This window comes from Vulpes vulpes, chromosome 7 (genome assembly GCF_048418805.1).
Source record: "Vulpes vulpes isolate BD-2025 chromosome 7, VulVul3, whole genome shotgun sequence".
NCBI lineage: Eukaryota > Metazoa > Chordata > Mammalia > Carnivora > Canidae > Vulpes > Vulpes vulpes.
In genome coordinates, this window is record NC_132786.1 from 98660229 (window position 1) to 98681945 (window position 21717).

A 21717-nucleotide genomic window follows, 5' to 3' on the forward strand; every position below is an offset into this window, starting at 1 on the left:
CTGATGTAGGACTCGATCTCAAGACTCCAGGATCATGCCCTGAGCTGAAAACAGAGGCCCAACTACTGAGCCACCCAGGTGTCTCTCTCTCTTTTTTTAAAGATTTTATTTATTCATGAGACAATTATATTTTTAACGCAAGCACATAATTCAATTTTAAAGATCTCTAGATATTTGTATATTATAATAAATATTTTTAATTTCTAATTTTATTGAATAGCATATTGAGTAACATAGATTATGACATAATTTATTCAATTAGACTATCCTGTGAAATACTATTATGCTTTTACCACTTATATGGTACTATCCCATAGTATCTTATATGTTGGCCATTTACCTGACTTTTGTTTCTTTTTAGTTTTTACATTTTACGTCTAAAATCATTGTATATATGTAGACTGTGTTTTTAACAGTATGTGCCATTGACCATCTGTGCCAGAAACAACTGGAGTGTTTGTTTGAAATGCAGATGTTTGGAACCACCCCAGAGCTTCTTAAAGAGTCTTCAAGGATGTGGTTGGAAACTTCCTTCCCTAGAAAATTTCCATAGAAACACTAATGTTTGAGAATCTTTACTATAGAACTGGCATAGTACAAGGTGCTGAAAAATATTCTTAAAATGAATGACAAACAGGAATATGTGTGCTAAGTTGAAACTCCTATTTTGATATATAAAATTTGTCTATAGAATAAACATAGCAAATAGTTTATGCCAGTATCCTTAAGCAAAGATTTTCAGACAGACGAAGTGTTGTTTAATATCCAGTTGCCATATTGGAATAACACAAGTTACTCATCAGGCTGGGTCTGGTGTAACTAGCAAAGAAAAAAACACTTTTTACCTTAATTTGGCAGAAGCTTCTTTGACTTTCAGAGTCAAAATAAAAATGAGGAAAGCAGAAGGTCCTGGCTGAATGAGAAGAATTTTTGAAGATATTTGTAAAGTCTCTAGTGTCTGTATGGCAGATGTATGTACAGGCTCTATATAAAATTGAAATTCAGAGAAGAGTTAAATCTAATTTTGCATACTTCCATCTTAATTTTTTTAAAAAAGATGATGAAAAAAGTTCTTAAGGCCGACGTCATGATTATGTTAATACCTTGAGGGGAGTAATTGGAAACAGCAATAAATAAACTCTGAATCAATGTTAGCTTTAAAAATGTGGTGGTGGAGATAATTTAAAGAACATGTGAAGAACATAATTAAAATATAATCATGTGTGGTCTGGAAGAAATAAAATGCTAAAGAGTTCAGGCATTTCTACGGATGAGTCCTTGACTTTACAAATATTTCTTAATTCTATCTTAACATGGGAGCAAACTACAGTGTGAATTACCTACAAGGATCAAGAGCGCCGGAATATTACTTATAGATTAGAAGAACAGCAATATCCTTTCCTGTTGTTTTTGTACTAGGCTTTGCTTATTTGTAATTTCTTCTATTATTCCTTTAAGGGAATTAAAGTTACCCCATCTTTCCTTTTCTATGCACTTGATTCAAAATCAAAGAATTAAAAGTGGAAAAATTATTTCCTTGCACTTTTCCAAATTAACTAAAATAAAGGTTTCCTAACAGAGTCATGACAACCATAGTTTTGGGAACAGATGCATAATTGAAGAAGAAGAGATGCCGAGGTTCACTTCCTGTTGCTTTGAATATATGTAATTGCACCACAAGAATAAGCCCATATGACATCCAAATTAAGCAGGTTTTGTTTTGTTTTGTTTTTGTCTAGAATATGTCTCTTAGTCATGAAACTTCCATTGAGTGTATGTGCCATCCAGAGTGAGAAGCATGTTTTCCAAGTCTGGTTTTGTAGATTTCTCAGAACCCGTTTTGATCCTTTTAATTTTATTAACTGAGATGGAAACCTCTTGACATCAGAATTTTTGCAAAGTTTATTCCATATCCCAGCCCCTGAAAGCTTTTAAATACCTAGGGGTTGGTCCAGATTGTCACCTAATGAATAAGAAAATCTTCCAAAGTCCCTAGTATTTGAGGCCATTAGTTGCCATAAAATCACGAATGATTATATTATCCCTGTAAAAACAAATTAAAACCTTAGGTTTATTCTACTAGTTTTCCATTATAAATAGGGACTTTCCAGCATCACTAAAGAAGTATCTTTGCCAAAAATGTTTAATCTGTCATTTCTTTGGACCAGTTTATAGCAAATACCAGGTATAGAAGAACAAGTCCAACAACAGAACAAGCAACCAATCACAAGAAACCAGAAACTAAGGCTGCATATAGGACTACTGCTTTCCCATTCTTCTCAAGAAGCTGATGTCTTAAAAAAGGGGGGGGGGGGCAGAGTTAGAGGAAAGGAAACTAGAGCACAGTACAAGATACTTTAGAGATAAAACAACCATATGATACATACAGTCTTTGGCTGATCCTGGTTTGAACAAACTAGTTTAAAACATAGCTCTGGAATTATTAGCTCTGAAAATTTAAATATGCACTAGGTATTAGATGATATTAGATAACTATTATTAATTTTATTATATCTGATAAAAGCATAAAATATTTTTGTTTTTAAGAATGCATACCTTAATTAAATGTAAAGATAAATTGTCATGATGAATGTTATTTACTTTACAACATCTAAGCATAAGAAAAAATATAAATAGGTTGATTAGTGAAGCAAATATGATGTAATGATTACTGATCTTTTTTAACAATTTATTTATTTATTATTTATGATAGACACACCCGGGGGGGGAGCAGAGACACAGGAGGAGGGAGAAGCAGGCTCCATGCCTGTAGCCTGACGCGGGACTCGATCCTGGGACTCCAGGATCGTGCCCTGGGCCAAAAGGAGACGCCAAACTGCTGAGCCACCCACGGATGCCTGATTGCTGATCTTTAAATCATAGTTTTAATGATATGATTTCATTATACTGTGTTTTCTATGGTTTTATTGAAAATTTTCCTAATAATTTTAAAAGGACATAGTTGTCTTTCATAGTTCAATTAGAATTAGAATTTTTGAGTGAGCATAGCCCTTAGATATCTAGAAAGTGCAGGTTTTAGTAGCAATGAACACTTAACTTAGTGTTAAGAGATCTGCATTCAAGTAAAACCATGGGTGAGGGCCCAGTCCAATTGCTTTCTAACCATAACCCAAGTTCAGTCAAGGACTTTTCAATCAGATTTAAAACAAGAACAATAATCCTTGTCACCCTCCCATGTCAAGGGGGTGTTATAATGATGAATGAGCTCCAGGAATAGATTTAGCCTGCTGATGTATTTGTAACCCATATGGCTATATCACCCTTTGACTTTTCTAAGAGGAATAGAAAATAGTTACATTTAGTATGCCACAAATTAAATTTCTGTCAAGTTTGGCTTTAAAAACCACTTTCCTAGAAATCCAGGTTTTCATAGGCTAGCAAAGAATCTTTATAAGATCCCACATAGGGAACTGAAGCTACTATTGCTAATAGTGGGTGATTTTGTGTAAGCAGAAATAAAACTTTGTTGGTATCGATATATATATATTATATACATATAATACATGATACATACATATCAATGTATATATTCTCTTTTATAAAACAGCTTGAGATATACTTGACATACAAAACTGCACATATTTAGTGTATATATATATATATAATTTGATTAATTTAGACATGTTTATGCCTGTGAAACTATCACTACAATCAAGGCAATAAATATATCCATCTCAAAAAGTTTCCTACTGCCCCTAAATTTTTTCTTTACTTGAACAGCTTTAAGAATTATTTGTTATTACTATGCACTGTATGTATTCTATGTTAAGTACTGATACAAATAGGAATATTTAGTAGAGCTTCAATATTTTTAGTATTGATCACATCAAAACTATATAAATTAATATAATGATGAATGGTATGAGTAAAATTCTATAGGCTATTATTGCTGGGTTGTTACATTTATACAAAATTCCTATATCAAAAATGTTTAACAAGTACTTCAAATGTGTGATAATAGCATAGATTAAGCCAATATATTTTATTAGAAACATGTCACACTCTAAGGTAGAAGATACTTTATTTAGTTGCTCAATTCAGTTCAGTAAACATTTGTTATAGATCTTATTTTTTCCTTCCCTGCACCAAGTGATATTTTATAAGAGCCTGTACAGAAAAACCCATCTATTTGCCTTTTGGAATTTATATTTTCAGGTAATCTTATATAATCCTCATGCTTCTTCCCATTTCAAGGAAAAGATATCCTGGGCATCTATTTAGACTCATTTCCCTGAACTCAGACTGCATGAGGCTGTACCATATATACAGGGTTTGGAGTAAATCAAAGTAGAGTTAGAGTCCTAGGCAGAAATAAACTTAGAAAATGAAGAAATTAGCCTAAATATCCAAACAAAATTAAAGAGTGAGAAAGAAAGGAATGCCTGTTCTATTCAAAACTGAGGAGTTTGCAACTTAGAACAGGTTAAAAACAGTGATCAGGAGGCCACACTAGAAGAGAAGAGGGCTTTCTAGATACCTGTAGCCTCATGCTTGGTCAGGAGGATCCTCGTTAGGAACTAAGGCTGCTCACGTGTCCGGAGCCCTGAGTACTTCACCTTAGCTGAGTTGAAATACAGCATAAGGGACACATTTCTTGAAGGTGGGGGTTTCTGAGAGCAGCCCACTTGTGAAAAAAACACACCCAATGAGGAAACTTCACCTGGGAAAACAGAGTGTAGTTGTTAATCAGAGGGCCCATGGCTTCTGCACAGGGCACATTTTGGGATTAATCATGCCTTAAGACAGGGAGAGAAGCATTTTTGAATAGTGGACCTCTTAATTGCTAGTAATCTCAGTGCTTATGGTCTTACTTGAAAAACCAAAGAAGTTTAAAAGGCCAAGTTGAATACTTGGTTTGCATGTGCCCACACACGTGTGCGTATGTGCGCGCGCGCGCACACACACACACACACACACACACACACAAGTCAGTGATTTCTTGGTAGTATGACTAGTCCTTCCACATTTTCAGAAGAATTATACCATACACAAAATTGACAAAATCATAATATAAAAGCAATACATTTTTATTTGTATTATTTATATGACAGGAGAAATGGACATTTAGTTATTTTATAATGTATAGATATAGTCATTTTTCTTTTTAAAAAAAAACACTTTCTTTAATATACAAGAAAAATGTGAGACACAAAGATAACCCAAGAAAGTGCTCAGTCTCTGAGCTGCGAGTTCATAAGGGTTGAGCCTTTCCAGTCTTCCCAGGAAAGATGGGGTTGAGGGATGCTATGTCACGAGACCCCTGGTGAGCCCAGCACTGGGGCCACACTCGGCCTAGTTCTCAACCAAGTTTGGTAAATGCTGATTCTTCTTGTCCTGGTCCTGGTCCTGCTCACACACTTGGCCTCCAGTTTTCAGAAGTCTGTCCAGATCTCAGAGTTGCCCTTTCCTTTAGTTCCCTAGCATTTTCACTCAGGGGAGAAGGCGGCTTACCTTGTCCTGGTGGTAGAGTTCCAGGGGAGTTGTCATTCTGTAGGATGGTGAGGGGAGATCTCCCTAGTACCTTGCCATTTGTTTTCTGTCTGTTTTGCTTAAAACCTGAAGATTGGGGAGTCTCAGGGTCTCTCAAGGGCTTGTCCGAGCCCTGGCTGGCCATGGGGGTTTCTGAGGGCTGTCTTGCTTCTTCCTTGGACAACACCTGCTTGTAGGGGAGCTCAGTCTGGCTCCAGGGTGGCATCTGGTCCTCAAGGGAAAACTCTGCTGCTGGTCTTCATAGGTGTCCATGCAATTCCAAGGGTAGGAGAGTGGGGATCTGAGTCTTGGGCCTGATTAGGATCCTCCTGCTGTTTGCCTGCTGGTAGGTTTACCTGTGGAGAGCTCTTCACCTGGATGGGAGTGCGCAGGTTGCCGGTGGTACGTGAACAGGGGTCTGCCACTCGGACCAGAAGCTTGTTGTGTGGCAGGGGCCTCACCGGAATGACTGAGGCGCTCTTGGATGCAACCTGGAGGAATAAGGTGGGGCAGGGCCTGGCCCTGGGCGAGGAGGTGATGCCAGGCCCGATTCCTTTTTCGGGCGCAAAAAAGGTGGAGCGTTAACTCCCAATGCGGAGTTTCAAACCTCAATATGGTCATTTTTCAATTGTCATACTTTAAATAGATCAATTTTTTGAAAATCCATTGAGTAAATATTTATTGAATATGTACTTATAGATGGAAACATCATAGCAGTAAGCCTTCCTAAATGATGATAGTATTTGCATTGCACGTACAGCATTACAATTACATGTACAACAATTAGGACTATATTTAGATAAATGTAACAAAAATCATGACTTACAGTGATTTAACCAAAGGAATGTTTATGCTTATACTTTTTCATGTAGCAATTAAATCTAGAAATAGAAGCTCCTGATATTGGCTCATAGGTATAATAACATCAAGATAGATTTCTCTGCAGTTCTCTTGGTCTTTTTCCTTAATTATGGCAAAATGATGCACCAGCTCTAGGAATCATGGCCACATTTAAAGTATAAAGGAGGGGCAAGTGAGCCCTGCCATATCTATCTCTTTTATCAGGACAGCTAGAGGCTTCTAAGAAATATTTCTATTGGTCTTTCCTTTATGTCTTATTGGCTGGAACTCAATCATATGATTATTTATAATTATAATAAAAGTGGAGAAATCAAATATTTGGCAATGAGCAATAGGAATATTATGTACGGTTTGGGTTAATCACGATTCATTGCTAGGAGCTAGATATATTACTACCTTGAGTATAATCAAGTTTCTAGTACCAAGGAAGGGCAGAGGGAGGGAGATATTATTAGGCAAGTAAAAGTGTATGCCACATCTTGCTTCACATTTTCCATCTATACAGAACACCACTTTAGGCTATACAACATGAAATTTTAGGCATGCCAACCACTCTACTAGATAATCTGTTAAGCAGCTAACCTATGTGCAAAGTGCTAAATGAATATGATAATACACTTAAAGAGTACTAGTTTGGTCAGTCCAGAGAATTAAACCATATGAATTTTATTTGGACATTTTAATCTTTGTGTTTATATAGCCTCTGTCCTGTGTAAAGGAAAACACCTAAACTGCAAAACAACCATCAAATTATTGTAATAGAAGAATCCAACATGTTATAATAAAAAAAGGCAAAGTAATCCAAATATATCGTATCCCATGTAACATCCACAACTAATGAGTGATATGGCCTTAGACAACTTCTATTGCCTGCCTAGTTGGTTTCTTATGAAAGAATTATGAAAAGATTTTGTGAATCTTTTTTATGAATCAGCTTTTGAAAAGCTGATTTTGTGAAATTATTTATGCCTTAGTATTTGCCATAATTTCTCTGCACTCAGAATTTCACAATGTAGTTATGTAAATTATTTTACATTTGTTCAATTAACTAATTATGGATAGGAAATATTTTTGTTGCATTCCTAGAAGAAAATTATTTCATAATAGTCTTTTCTATTTGGTCTCTGTAGTCCAAATTCACTCACTGTAAAACTCATAATGTTGGTAAAATAAGGTGATAGGGATTGGCTTCAAAGATTTGATGATCATATATATGACTATGTAGTTCAGAAGAAAAAGATAAATAAATATTTGATTCTCTACCTGAAGCTGAAGTTATATAGCTGATAGTTATAATAACATAGCTTTTGATTTCAAACATATTTTAAACATGGTTTATTAGAAGAACAACTGGAAAGAAAGAATGAATACTTAAATGTCAAACTGAGGCATGCCACGTACAGTCTTGGGTCATTCTTAAAACATGCTGAATGTGAAGATAGTAAACAAAAATGAGATAAATATTATGCATTAAATTTATTTAATTTCTAGTATATGATATAATTTAAATGATTAGAAATTTCTCAAAGGAGACATTTGAAATATTGCAACATTAATTTTAATGATTTTCTTCTAGCTGCATTTTCAGAAAAAAGTGTAACTGATTTTGTGAAATTATTTATGCCTTAGTATTTGTCATAATTTCTTTGCACTCAGAATTTCACAATGTAGTTATGTAAATTATTTTACATCTATTCAATTAACTAATTATGGATAGGAAATATTTTTGTTGCATTACTAGAAGAAAATTCTTTCATAATCTCTGCCTGTGTACATTGTGTATTTATAGTAGCTACATTTGAAAATCCATTTATGGTATAGTTTGGCTGAGGATTTTTCTGTTAAGTTAGCACCATTAGCATTAACTTATGATGCCAAAATTGAAAAATAAAATGGTATAAAATAAAAAGAATAAGTTACCTTTAAAATTTAAGGGTAGAAAATTATGCTCAATTTTGTAAGTAAAGTCTTTGTGGTTGTTCAATCAGTGCATTCAGATATATTGCCTGAAATTTTTAAGTTGCACTTAATCAGATTGGCTGTGGAAATAGCCCTTTAGCAAAATTACATGCAGCTTTTAAAATTAAGGCCTTAAAGCTATAGGGTATAACAACTAAACTGTAGAGTCTTTAAAACACATCAGCAAAGTTAGGAAATATTTGGCACCTGGGAATTTTCTTTTGGCATTATTAGGGTTACAGATATAGTCAAAGTATTCACGTCAGAAAGGTTTTCAATGAATATTCCAGATGTTTGACAAATGTGTTGCCTTATCCTCTTTAGACTTATGCAGTATGTTCATTCTTTCTAACAATGTCTCTTTTTAAAAAAATGTATGTATCGGTAAATACCTTGGCCTAATGCATGGTGAATATAGATAGTTTAGAACTTGAACAAAGGAAAAAATGACACAGTATATGTCTGGTTGGCAGTTTGGGAAATATTTCCATCTATTCTTAGTGACATATTATAGTAGAAATTTGTCATTTGGGGGGCTGCTTAGCACATACCTTTAATATTCTACCTTTAAGTATCCGTGAGAGATAAGGCCCCCTCCCAATTTAGAAGTGGAGTGTGTCTGATATTTGCATTCCTGGATTCCTTAGTGTACAGGGTACAGAGCAATGACCACATTTCATCAATCAAATTCACCAGTCTCAGACTTTGAAGCAGGTGTTAGTGATGCAAACAAAGCCAAAAACTCCTCTATTGTATTGGAGATTCCAAGAAGATTCAATTCATAGAGCAGGGATGGCTGCTTTGGTAGTGGTGCCATCCTGAATTTAGTGTTTTCAGTATTAGTAATGTTAAGTTACCTGATCCAGTCCTTAGAGGTGAGCCAGTCATGTCTTGGATGGACAGTCTGCAGTATGATTTCCAGAGTTGTTTTTGGCTGCTTAGCCCTGAGTCTTGTTCTTTAGTTCTCTTGGTACATGTGGCCAGGACAGTGTGTCTCACAAAGCTCCAATTATAGAAAGTTTAATTAGCCAATGTTCAGCTGTTGTGGGTCTGAATTCCATCACTGAGTTGGTTCTCAGGCCATGCTTTGAATAGGCTTACAGAGCCAATAAGTGTATTCAGCAAGAATTCTAGGACAGGTGCTCTGTTGGGTGACTGACTGATGGCCTCACTGAACTCTATTTAAGACTGTAGTAAGGGGGAAAAATACTGTAGTAAGGAGCTTTCACCCTATCTTTCACCCTTCTTTCCTTCACCAGATAACAGATTGTTGCATGGTCTGATGGCTCTTCTAGCTGACCCAGGTCCTTCCCAATTTTCTTCTGAGGTGTGTTTTCTTAATGAAGCTCTTGTATTTTTAAGAGTCTTGGTGTCTGCTTCTTGGAATGGAACTAATACAGTTACCATGAGAGCTAACACATTTTATTCAACACATTCCTTTTCTGTTTAAATAAGCCAGAGTTGGTTTTTGTTACTCGCAGAACATTCAAGGATAGATATAGATATAGATATAGAACCATTAAAAATTACTATTAACTATATCTAAGCAAATCTAGTTACCTTTCCCTGCCCCAGGGTTTTAGATGATTGGGGTATCTATTTACATACCTAATATTTCATTGAAACAATATTCACTAAAAGTCATCCAAATTAAAGACTGAAAGGTTATAAATGTTTTGGTCTATTTTAAGTGTAAATACTGTATACAAACATTTACCAAGTCCCTTTCTGGAAAGAACTGCTTGGAGCAAGAGAGTGCATTACTTAAAGGAAGACATCACACAAGTTAATACTATCCTTTAAGGATAATTCATAATGGAACAATTTTGGATAGTATGTAAATGGCATGAAACGTTTAAATAGAAAAGGTCCAATAAGACAATAAGCTACAATATATTTTTGGATTTTTACATTTGTGTGTAATAAAATGAACAGACTTTAAATGAGAAGTTTGAAGGGTTTTGATTAAGTGAATGCATCTGTGTGACCAATTAAGATGTAAGATCTTTTCATCACACCAGTAAATTTCCCAGAGCCCCTTTCCAATCTATCTCCACTTCCCCAGGGCAAGAAATCTGATTTCCATCACTATAGTTTATGCAGTCTACTGATCCAAAAATTCATATAAATGGAATCATACAGTATGTCTTTTTTGTGTGTCTGGCTATCTTGAATCAACAAGATGTCATTGATAGCCTTTCATTTTGTTGCATATATCAGCACTTTGACCTTTTTATTGCTAACAGTACTCAATTTTAAGAATATGTCAATTTGTTTATCCAGCCTATTAATTGGCATTTGAGTCATTTCCAGTTTTTGTAGATTATGATTAAAACTGCTGTGAACATTCTTATGTAAGCCTTTTTGTGGACATATTTTCATTTTTCTTGGACACATATCTAGGGGTGTGTCACATAATAGACGAATATCTGTGTTTTACAGTAAATGAGTTTTCAACTTCATATTAGATACTGCCAAATTATTTTCCAAAATGATTTCATAATTTTCTCTCTCCCAGTAATGTATGAAAATTATAGTTGCTCCTCATCGATTTTTGTGCTTCTATTTCTGCCTTCTTTAAGATTTATTATTATGTATTACTTTGTTTTCCTATTTCTTCTATTGTATTTTTAGCCATTCTTCTTTATGTAGTTTTTAATGGTTGTTTTAGGAGTAAGAATGTACATTCCTTTTCTTTCCTTTTTTTTTTTTTAACATTTTAGTTTTTAAGATTCTATTTTGTAAGTAACCTCCACACCCAACATAGGGCTTAAGCTCAACCCCCAAGATCAAAGAGTCATATCCTCCACCAACTGAGCTAGACAGCCGCCCCAAGAACATACCTTCTAACTTAGTAGAGTCTACTTTGTCATACTCTCCATGTATGAGGTAAGAATGTGACAGCAGTATAATTATATTTGTACCTTTCCTTGTTCCTTGCTATCTTTGTTATGTATTCTACTTCTTTGTGTGTTATAAACCTCATAATACATAGCTGTTATGTTACTTTTAACAAATGAATTGACTTTTAATGAATCCAAGAAAATAATGAAAAGCAATCTTTGTATTAATAAATACAGTTACCATTTCAGAGTCCTGGCTTTATTCTGCTTTATGTTGGGATGTTCGCTATTGACTATTCTTCAAGTTCACTGTTCCTTATTCAGTAGATTCCACTTTTTTTTTTAAAGATTTTATTTATTTATTCATGAAAGACACACACAGAGAGAGGTAGAGACACAGGCAGAGGGAGATGCAGGCTCCATGCAGGGATCCTGATGTGGGACTTGATCCTGGGACTACAGGATCATGCCCTGTGCCAAAGGCAGGCGCTAAACCACTGAGCTACCCAGGGATCCCCAGATTCCACTTTTTATCTGTTATAATGTTGCCTTAACTTTTAGGCAAAAAATACTCTTACCTTTTATATAATGGAAAATGTCATTACTTCTCTCTTATTCTGAAAAATTAAGCCTTTCATTTATATATAGGGAAATGAGCATATCTAAAGTGTCCAGTTTGATGAGTTTGACAAACGTATACAATCATGTAACCAATGATCCACTTAAATTATAGAGCATTTTCAAATCCCCAGAAATTTACTTTATGTCTCCATTTATTCAATTCCTGTATACTACCAGCAACTAATGTACTTTGACTTCATTTTTTGAAATACATTTTTTCTGAATATAGAATTTCAGTATAGCACTATTCCCTGCCTCCTCCACCTCCCCCCAGCACTTTTTTTTAAAGATTTTATTTTATTTTTTTTTAATTTTTATTTATTTATGGTAGTCACAGAGAGAGAGAGAGAGGCAGAGACACAGGCGGAGGGAGAAGCAGGCTCCATGCACCGGGAGCCCGATGTGGGATTCGATCCCGGGTCTCCAGGACCGCGCCCTGGGCCAAAGGCAGGCGCCAAACCGCTGCGCCACCCAGGGATCCTCGCCCCCCCCCCCCCCCCAGCACTTTTAAAGCTCCATTCTGACTCTCATGATTTTTGATTTGTCATTTGTCATTGATACTACCTCTCCACAGTTTCAATGGTATACAGTATGGCTTTTTTCTCTGTATTTAAATAATTTCTCTTTATTATTGGTTTTCAGCAATTTGATTATGATATACCTAGGAAATTATAATGTCCCACATTTCATGTCCTCATTGTTTATTTCTATTTTTTTTTTTTTACTCTTTAGTCTGTGTTTGGGTGATCTTCATTGGCTCTTCTTTAATTTCACAGCTCCTTTTCTGATCAATTTTCTGTTAATTCTAACTTAAATTTATCTTCAAATATTATGTTTTTTTTAATTATGCAGTTTCTATCTGCATCTGTGGAATCATCTATTCTATCTGTGGAATTTTAAAAGCTCTCCTGAAACTACCAGTTCACACTCCTGTCCTGAATCTTTGATTATAGAATCTTTAACATATTTATAATTGTTATTTTATAGCTCTTTTCTGCTAATTCTAAAATCAGAATCATTTGTTGGTTTCTTTGAACTGATTTTTTCCTTGACATGCATTGTATTTTCTTGTTTCTTCACTTTTATAGTTTTTAAAAAATATTTTATTTATTTATTCATGAGAGACAGAGAGAGAGAGAGGCAGAGACACAGACAGAGGGAGAAGCAGGCTCCATGCAGGGAACCCGACATGGAACTCCATCCCAGGTCTCCAGGATCACGCCCTGGGCTGAAGACAGCGCTAAACCACTGAGCCACCCAGACTGCCCATTTTTATAGTTTTTAATTTCATACTGGACATTTTGGCATACTCATTATTGAGACTCAGTTCTGTTGTCTTCCTCTGAATGGTACTTAAGTTTAGTAGTAAATTACTGGTGGATCACTCTTAATGTCTGTAGGCTTGGTTTTGTGCTCTGTTAAGGTATGTCTGCTTTAGTTTTGCCTTTAATACTGGGATATAATTTTTATTCCTATGGCATGGCTTTTCTGGAGTTTCAGTGGAAAGCCTGAGATCTTTACCACGTCTTTCTAAGATCTGAACTCAAACTGTATCTTCTTGCCATGGAGAAAACTACAATGTCTGCTTATCTTTTTCAGTTTTTGAGTTTTTGTTTTCTCTTTGGATCCTTGAAGTCTTGACTCTAAGGTTTGCACAACTTTAGAGGTCAGCCAAGGATTTGAGGGAAAGTTTAGGTGCATTATTTTGGTATTTCTCCTTTGTGGATTTTCCTTTTCAAGCTCTTCCCGTCCCATCTATCCCATTCCATTAGATCTAGAGTATTTGGAAGTAAGGCATAACAGTTTCGGGTAGAGTTAGAAAGTAGAATCAACACAAATGGTTTTGTTAAAGTAGGGTATGCCAAAAAACAAAGAGTCTCCTTCGTGGCCAGATACTCCCCAGTTAGAGATATTAATATGTACACATACATCTTTAAAATGTTCCGCCTCCATTTTCTTCTAGGATTTAATTCTATAAAGGAGAATTTGGAGTCATTCTGGTATTTTCCCCTTCTCTTACTACTTTCCCCTTCTCTTATTTCTTGTAAAATGGCTTATTTATCATTGATATTTAAAAATTGTTAGGATATGACTATGCATGGATTTCTTTATATTTGTTTGGAAAGCAACAAAATTTTTCCATTTACATACCCAAATTTTGTTTTCATTCCAAAAATATTTTAAGTTGTCTAGAATGATTTTTATATGTGTAATTCCAATTTATCTAATAAAAATATCTATGCTTGTAATTCTAGGGTCTGGTATCCAGTCTCCAACATCCTCCTCCAAATATTATGTCCTTTTCATTGTTCTTGCTTTCTGAAAGAATTTTTCCTTTGTTCTACACTTTACCATTCTAATGTTCTGCTATTTGTTTTTGGCAGTTTTTGGCTTTTTCCAGTGCAGTTTTTAGATCTGCTCTTCAACTTTCAATTCCTAATATAATTAATCTTTCTTTGCTCATATGTTTATATTCGATTGCTTTTTTAGGGCTTTGGCTCCTGTCTTATAAAGGTCAAATCTTTTATGTTATGAGGATTAGTAAAGTCCACAACTAATTAGGAACTCATATTTGCTAGGCATTGTATTTATCACTGTGAATACAATGTGAGTTTATAGTCTACTAGGGACAGAAGAACATCAATAAAGTAAAAATAAAAGCATAATTCTAAACACTTAAGCTTACTGATAGAAATAAATTTGAGGGTGCTATAATGTGAGTAATTTTTAATTTTTTTTTTTTTTTAGAAAGAGAGAGTGTGTGAGCAGGTGAGGGGAGGAGCAGAGGGAGAAAGAGAATGTTAAGCAGGCTCCACTCCCAGCCCAGGGCCAATGAGGGGGCTTGATCTCACAATCCTAAGATCATGACCTGAACCAAACCAAGAACTAAACACTTAAGTAATTGAGCCACTCAGGTGCGCCAAGAGAGTAATTTTAAATGAGTTTACTGAATAATATTTATCTCAGAAATATAAATATGGGTCAGTAGCAGAAAATATATCAGAGTATATCATGATCTTAAAAGAGCAAAGCTTCAATGTTCAAGAAACATCTATAAGGCAAGGTGATTAGAGTGTTAAGTTCTGGGGGAATGGAGTAGGAAAAGAGATAAGAGAATAATGGGAAGGAGCAGATTATGCAGTCTTGTAGGATTTTGATTTTTACATCAAGTGCCATGGCAAGACTGGTTCTTTGTTTTTTGGGGGTAGGGCAAATGAGTGACATCTGACATATTTTAAAAGACTTACTCTGCTCTGTTAAGATATTTTAGGGATGGAAGAATGGTAGCAGAAAGATGATCATTGTGATACATTTTTAAATACTGCTGAGATCTTTTTCTAATATTTTATATACTATTTTTTCCATCTACTTTCATGAATAATATTAGTTTATATGGTTTTCTATTTTTGTCCTTTACTAGTTTTTGGTTCATGATTAAGCAAATTATCCCAGATTTGGAGAGTAGGAGCCTTTTTAAGCTGGATCCAGTGTCCTTTTGACATGGCTTCGTCATATCTGAACACTTGACTCTCATACTTTGAGGTAATCTAGAATTATACTTTCTTAACTGCATGAAGGCCTGGAAAACAGCAATTTCTACAAGAAACCCTAATTCTTATTTGTTAAGAATGTTACTTAGAAACAATATTTGGGCATTGGGGTATTTTGTATTTTTGAATCTGTTTTTGTCATTTAAATTCTTTCCAAGAAACTTACTTTTTTAGCTAAATTTTCAGATTTGTTGGCATAATTGTGTTTATAGGATTCTTTTATGTTAAAAAATCATTATTATACTTCCATTCCTAAATAGTCTTGATTTTATCCTTAAGATAATAATATTCTCATATACACAAATTTGGGTTTTGTGCAATTCCTTCTTTGGGGTGGTTTGCATTTTTTAAAATGTCACTAATTTATGCCTTAATTTTCAATTTCCTTTGGAGCAATCACATTTATCTTCAATATTCTTATTTAATGGTACCAGGCTTCATGTTTTTTACAGATCTTTCCTGTATGCAGCAAAGTTTGGGAACCACTGGGATAGAATATTTATTTATTTGGTCACTCAACCTTCCATTCCTTACTAAATATAGTCATAAATTAACATTTTTGATGTGCCTGTCTTAAATATCATTTCTTGTAATGCATGCTAAAATCTAATATTTTTTAAAAATGCTGCCTGATAATGAAGGACCTTTTAGGAGACTCAAGAGTTGTGCATTTCATCCATATCTGTGAAATGAAAGTAACAAGTACTGTAGAAAGAGGTTCTGTGTTTAGGAAACTAAAACAACCTTTGTTTAAACTAAGAAAATGATCAGAATGAGAGACAATTTGAAATCCAAATTTATAATTAATAAACCTGTAATTATTGTTTTGGAGAATTAATTTAATGACAGCAGGGTTCTGCTCCTATGAAAAAAGAGTCGCTTTGGTAGGGGAAAGGAGATGGATTCATCTTCCTATTACTGAGACCAGATAAATGAGAATTCACCACTAAAAAAAAAATTCATCACAGTCCTATGCCGTGTTCTTTTTTTCCCGGACTTTCCTACTTGCAGAGTCTTCTCTCTTCCAATCTCTCCCTTCCCCCTTCTTATTTCATTATATTTGCAAATTCTTGCCATTTGGAACAGTTTTTAGAGCAATGGAAAAGTGATGCTTGAGAGGTGAAAGGCAATCACAAGCTGGCCTGGAATCAATCGATAGGGAGAGTTCTTGACGGCACTCACCAGCTGATTCCCAGCTGTGCTTGGGATGCGGCTGCTCAGCAGCCGTCCTAGCAATTTGGGTCCACTCATGGTAATTGGTTTCAGATGAGACCAGAACAACTCATTTTACACTGTCTTCTTCCCAGTGCCCAAGGAATTGGAGGACATAATATAACATGTTCAAGGCAAAATCCCAGCTTCATGGAAATCCCATCACTTAAATTCTAGTCTGAATTGGATCTGATTGTGTCCTGGTAGTCCCTGTGTGGTGAGAAGGATTATTATAATGTTATTTCAGTGGTTAGTTGTGCTCACCCTGCTGCTCTGGCTATGACCCTTCTATTTTTCTCAGAACATCTTGCTTTACAAACACTAAACGTGTCCCTAATCATGTAATTAAGGAAAATGTTAGTGATCATATTCCCAATGTGGAAAAGAAATAGTGGGTACAATTTTACCTTGTTTTCACTAAATGCCTCCCCTTTTTAAATTTGAAGCTTCAAATAAAATGAAAATGCCTCCAGTATATGTTCCTCTCGTTCCTCTCATTTCATCTTTATTCTGATAAAAGGAAATAAATTTCAGAATTTCTCTAGTAGAGAAATTGAGTGTATCCAATTGCTAATTTCATAAGCTGCAATGCTATTTTCAGCTTCAAGTAAAATAACAAGATGTCCAGTAGTAGTGATTTAAACAATGAGGACCTATTAGCTAACATAAGACGAAGTCTGGAAGCAAAGTGTTTCCAGGGTTAGTTCAGTAGCTGAAGAATATTACAAAGGACCCAGGTGTTTAGCATCGCAATTGAACTCTCATTTCCACTATCCTCACTGTCACAGTGCGTGAGGGATGTCTACACTCATGGTGACAAGATGGTGTCATTAGAGTCAAACATCACATCTTCAGAAAATACTATTAGTGGCGTTCTAGTCAATGTTTAATGACCCACTCTCTGGAAAACAAAAGCAAACAAACAAAAAATCCTAACTGCAGCATTTGATAATTTCCATATTGTGAATTTTCCCAACCATGGCCAATTTCAGACTCCAATATGGTGTCACTGAGTGCAGCATGCAGAAGTAGCAATCATGAACCAGTGTATGCTGGCTCCAGCATACCACTAGATGCCATCCAGAGTCAAGCAGAAATATTTTTTAGTGCTATCTAGAGAAGAAAAACTTTCTCAGAAATCCTTAAACACCCTCATTGGTCTGGCTTGCGTCTAATGCCTACCCTTAAGCTCATCACTGTCAAAGGGCCTAAAATGATCAGGATTGCTTGGAAAGATTAATCTACATTCACTCCTGGAAGCAAGGTGACCTTCATAAGCTTATAGGCAAGTAAATACCTCCAAAATATTGAAGCAGTCTAGAAACTAGGAAGGGGAAGAGAATGCCTGGTGTGTTGGCAAATAATAGCATCTGCCAAAATGACAAAACCAGACATACCATGTTCTTATGCACAATATACATGAGAAGGAATGTAGAAATGTAAGGATATACAATTTTTATTCTACTTCCAGCATCTTTTTATGAGCCTTCCGCAAAAACACACACACACACATCATTTGGATGTGTCATCTTTTTGTTTGGGCAACTCCTGGAGCCTAGTCATAGTGAAACATCAAAGTGGAAGGAGATTACTAGCTGAGTTGGCTCAAAGGCTCTTAGAGAGCACTTCAAACAGTGTGAATGGTTGGGAACAGCTAAAATTCCCCTAGAAAAACATCATCTCTTATAAGAAACATGACCCTAAACAATGTTAATATATTTTTGAACTTGAGCACTTTATTATCTGCTGTTATATAGCACCTTTCTAAGCATGCTAATCATTTCTATCAATTGAGATGTTTCCTTTTGTTTAAAAGTATGAAGTCTTCCCCACAGAGAAGTACATAGCTGAGTTAACAACAGTAGCGAGGGATGGTTACGAAGGGTTTGGGAAGATAAAAATACTGTGTTTCCTTGAGGTCAGAAGAAGCATGTTTGTTCCTTTTGATTAATGGATAGTAATTCAAATCTTTCTTTCCATTATGCTATTTTCCAGTCTTCTTGTTGTATTTTTATTTAAAGGAAGAAGATGCCAGCTCTTTTTTTTTTAAGATTCACTTCTCTTATTCATCTTTCATATTCCCTCTTTCCCAGTACTTCACCCCCTAATACACACATGCCACTTTATCTTTGAATCTACATTTTTTTCTGTTTCTAGAAAAGTAGATTTTAGATTTTTTTGTTCCATCTGCCATTGTTAACTGTTATTTTTCTTATTGATAATGCAAAGGTGACAAGAGCAATTCAAAATTCTGTTCCCATTGTTAGAAGGGGTTAGTAACCCTGGTGGTTCAAATTCTAGGCTATCAAATCAAGATATAGGATGCCTTTACAAATTGAGGAATTGATTTTTCAGGTGGGGCAATGCACAGTGTTGTGATACAGGAAGAGCTCTTAGTAATGCCTTTGTAAAGGTAATGAGCTACCTGTTGCCATACGTTAGTAATGTTACATTGGTATTGATCTATAGGAACTTTACATGGTTTAACCTATGCTATAATTAGCAATTCAACATTAACATTTGTTATTATGTGCTAAGTCTTAAAAAATGTTTTCTTTCTCGCTTTTCCTTTTTTTAGAGAGGAATGATAATCACTTTGATCTCTCTTGTTGGAGAACTTCTCAAGGTGATGTATATTTCAATTTTGAAATGCTTACTTGTATTTAAAAAAAAGAAAAGTTGAGTAGATGTAAGGAAGTGACCCTTTGAGGTTGATAAACCTCCAAGAATAGTGACTTGTCAATCTTGGAAACCTTCGGAAAAGAAAAGAGATGCTTTGCCCTTAGTATCTTAGTAGTGCCTTGTGCAAAGTGCAGAAGGTATGCCAAAGGAGATCTGGTGTCTCCTTCTAGGTTTGTGTCTGTTCAGTGATATAAATTTACTGGGTAGATGTATCTTGTCACTGGGGTATAAAAAAAGTGATTCCTTCACCAGAGGCATTTTATGAATATTTTGGTACCAGATAGTCATTTTGAAAGATGTTTTCTTTGACCAATTGCTCAAGCAATCCATGGATACATATAATGAAAAATTAATCTAGTATTTATACTTCACATAAAGATGAAAACAATGATCAGGATTGCTGATGATGATGCCATTTTCCTGATGCCGAATTTAGAAGGAATAAATTTAAAAACGGTTTTGCCTATATAAGATAGCTCTTCCTTCGTATACTAACACCTAGGGCTGTTATATTTAGATTCCTTGTTTCACTACTGATCTATGCAGAAATTTCAAATTTGAGGATTTTTTAATGTTTCTTTTCAATAGCAAAATGTGTTTTAATGAAATATGGATAATTTACTTGTATTATTAGAGTAATTTAAAAATTTAAATATGCAATCTACTTTGTTCCTGTGGTTACAAAGGTGAAACAAAGAACAAGCAAGAATTACTCAGAAACAAATGTAATTTACAATTCAACTCTTTTAAGCAACATTTCTCCCTCTCTCTTGTAAGAATTGCATGTGGTTACCACAGATTCCTGATTAATAAAATTTTTATAGGGGCATTTTTTTGCCAAGTGCATATTTTACATTTTAAAAATTCAGTTTTTGTTCTAGAATAGTTTTAGATTTATAGGAAAATTATAAAGATGGTGCAGAGAATACCCATGGGCCCCCATAATTTCCCCTATTATTAATGTCTTACATTAATATATGCAGTTATCACAATTAATGAACCAGTATTGATGCATTATCATTAAATGATGTCTGTATCTTTTGAGAGTTTCTTAATTTACACCCAATGTCCTTTTTCTGTTGCATCTGGGATATCCCATTACAATTAGTAGTCATGCTTCCTTAGCCTCCTCTTGGCTATGACAGTTTCTCACACTTCCCTTATTTCTGATGACCTTACTAATTTTGAGAACTTCTGATCGGGTAATTGGGTGAATATCCCTGGGTTTGGGTTTATCTAATGTTTTCCTTATAATTAGACTGACATTATGGGTTTTGGGGAGAAACCCAAGTGCTTTTTAAAATGCAATTGTTTATTCTGTCTTCCCATTTTCAGACAGTTGGTATCGTATATGTTAGTGAAAGTATGGGTTCAGGTCTCCTAGAAACATGTGTATTAACTGTCCTGTTTACCATAAAGTTATAAGTAGATCATATAACAAAGTTAAATTTTCCAAAGCAAGGTAATTCTTAACTAAAGAAAAATTTTGTTTCTCTTTGGAGTCAGGCTATTATGAATTTTCAGTGGTGATTTCCTGACTTCTTAATCATAAATATACAGGAATAGAAAAGACCAATCCCAAATGCTCAGGAAGCTATGTAGTTAGTATAAAACAGTAGTTTTTTGACTCATTGGTTATGAAAATCTCTTTTCAAATGAAGTCTTGCATGGCTCCATAAACAAATAAAATAGAACTGGTCTGATTGAAGCAGCACCCCAGCAGACTTACTTAGAGTATAACTGCAAATCCTTATGTTCTAGAGATTGGTAGAATGAACAGGGAACAAAAATACCTATTTCATATGATCGATATGAGGCTTCAGTAATATGTGAAGTGTCTAGTGTTGTACATTTATGGCACATAGTTGCTCAAGAAATATCAGATCCATTCTCAAACTATAATTTAGTAAATGTATCTTTACTCTGTCATTTGGATACGTCTATGTCTCTTTATGACTGTATCTGTATATTATCTATCTGTATATTTGTGTGTGTAGGTGTATAACCCAAAGAAAACACCTATAATGGTAAGAAGATGAGAAAATTGCATTTAGTAATTACTTTCATATTGTGAAATTGAGAGAATTACTAAGGGTTAATAACAGGGAATAACCTAATAAGAACACACAAAATATTTCTAACATCTAAAACATACCATTCTTTAAAATGCTTTTCCAAGACATGAATATTGTGTTGGTGACAGGTTTGAAAAACTACTGTCCCCATATATCATATTGCATTGAAAATATCATGGAATATCTTGTCAGTCACACTAATCAATTATTAAACTATATTTTCTATTAATAAAAAAACTCAAACGTTATCATTTATCTAGTTTGTGTTCCAGGAAGACGGTAGGAGTAACAGAGCTTAGAATGCAATGGAAAATTTGTACTAGTGTTAGGTGAGAAAAATGAGCCAAGTAAAAACATTAAAGCCACTTAATTGGAATCCTCTTTTTTTAAAAAAGATTTTATTTATTTATTCATGAGAGTCAG

General features: G+C 34.7%; 1 pseudogene; it reads right to left on the reverse strand.

Moving 5' to 3' along the window:
* Positions 1-5313: 5313 nt before the first annotated feature.
* LOC112915814 (cell division cycle-associated protein 3 pseudogene) lies at positions 5314-9127 on the reverse strand (annotated as a pseudogene).
* Between the last annotated feature and the right edge of the window lie 12590 nt (positions 9128-21717).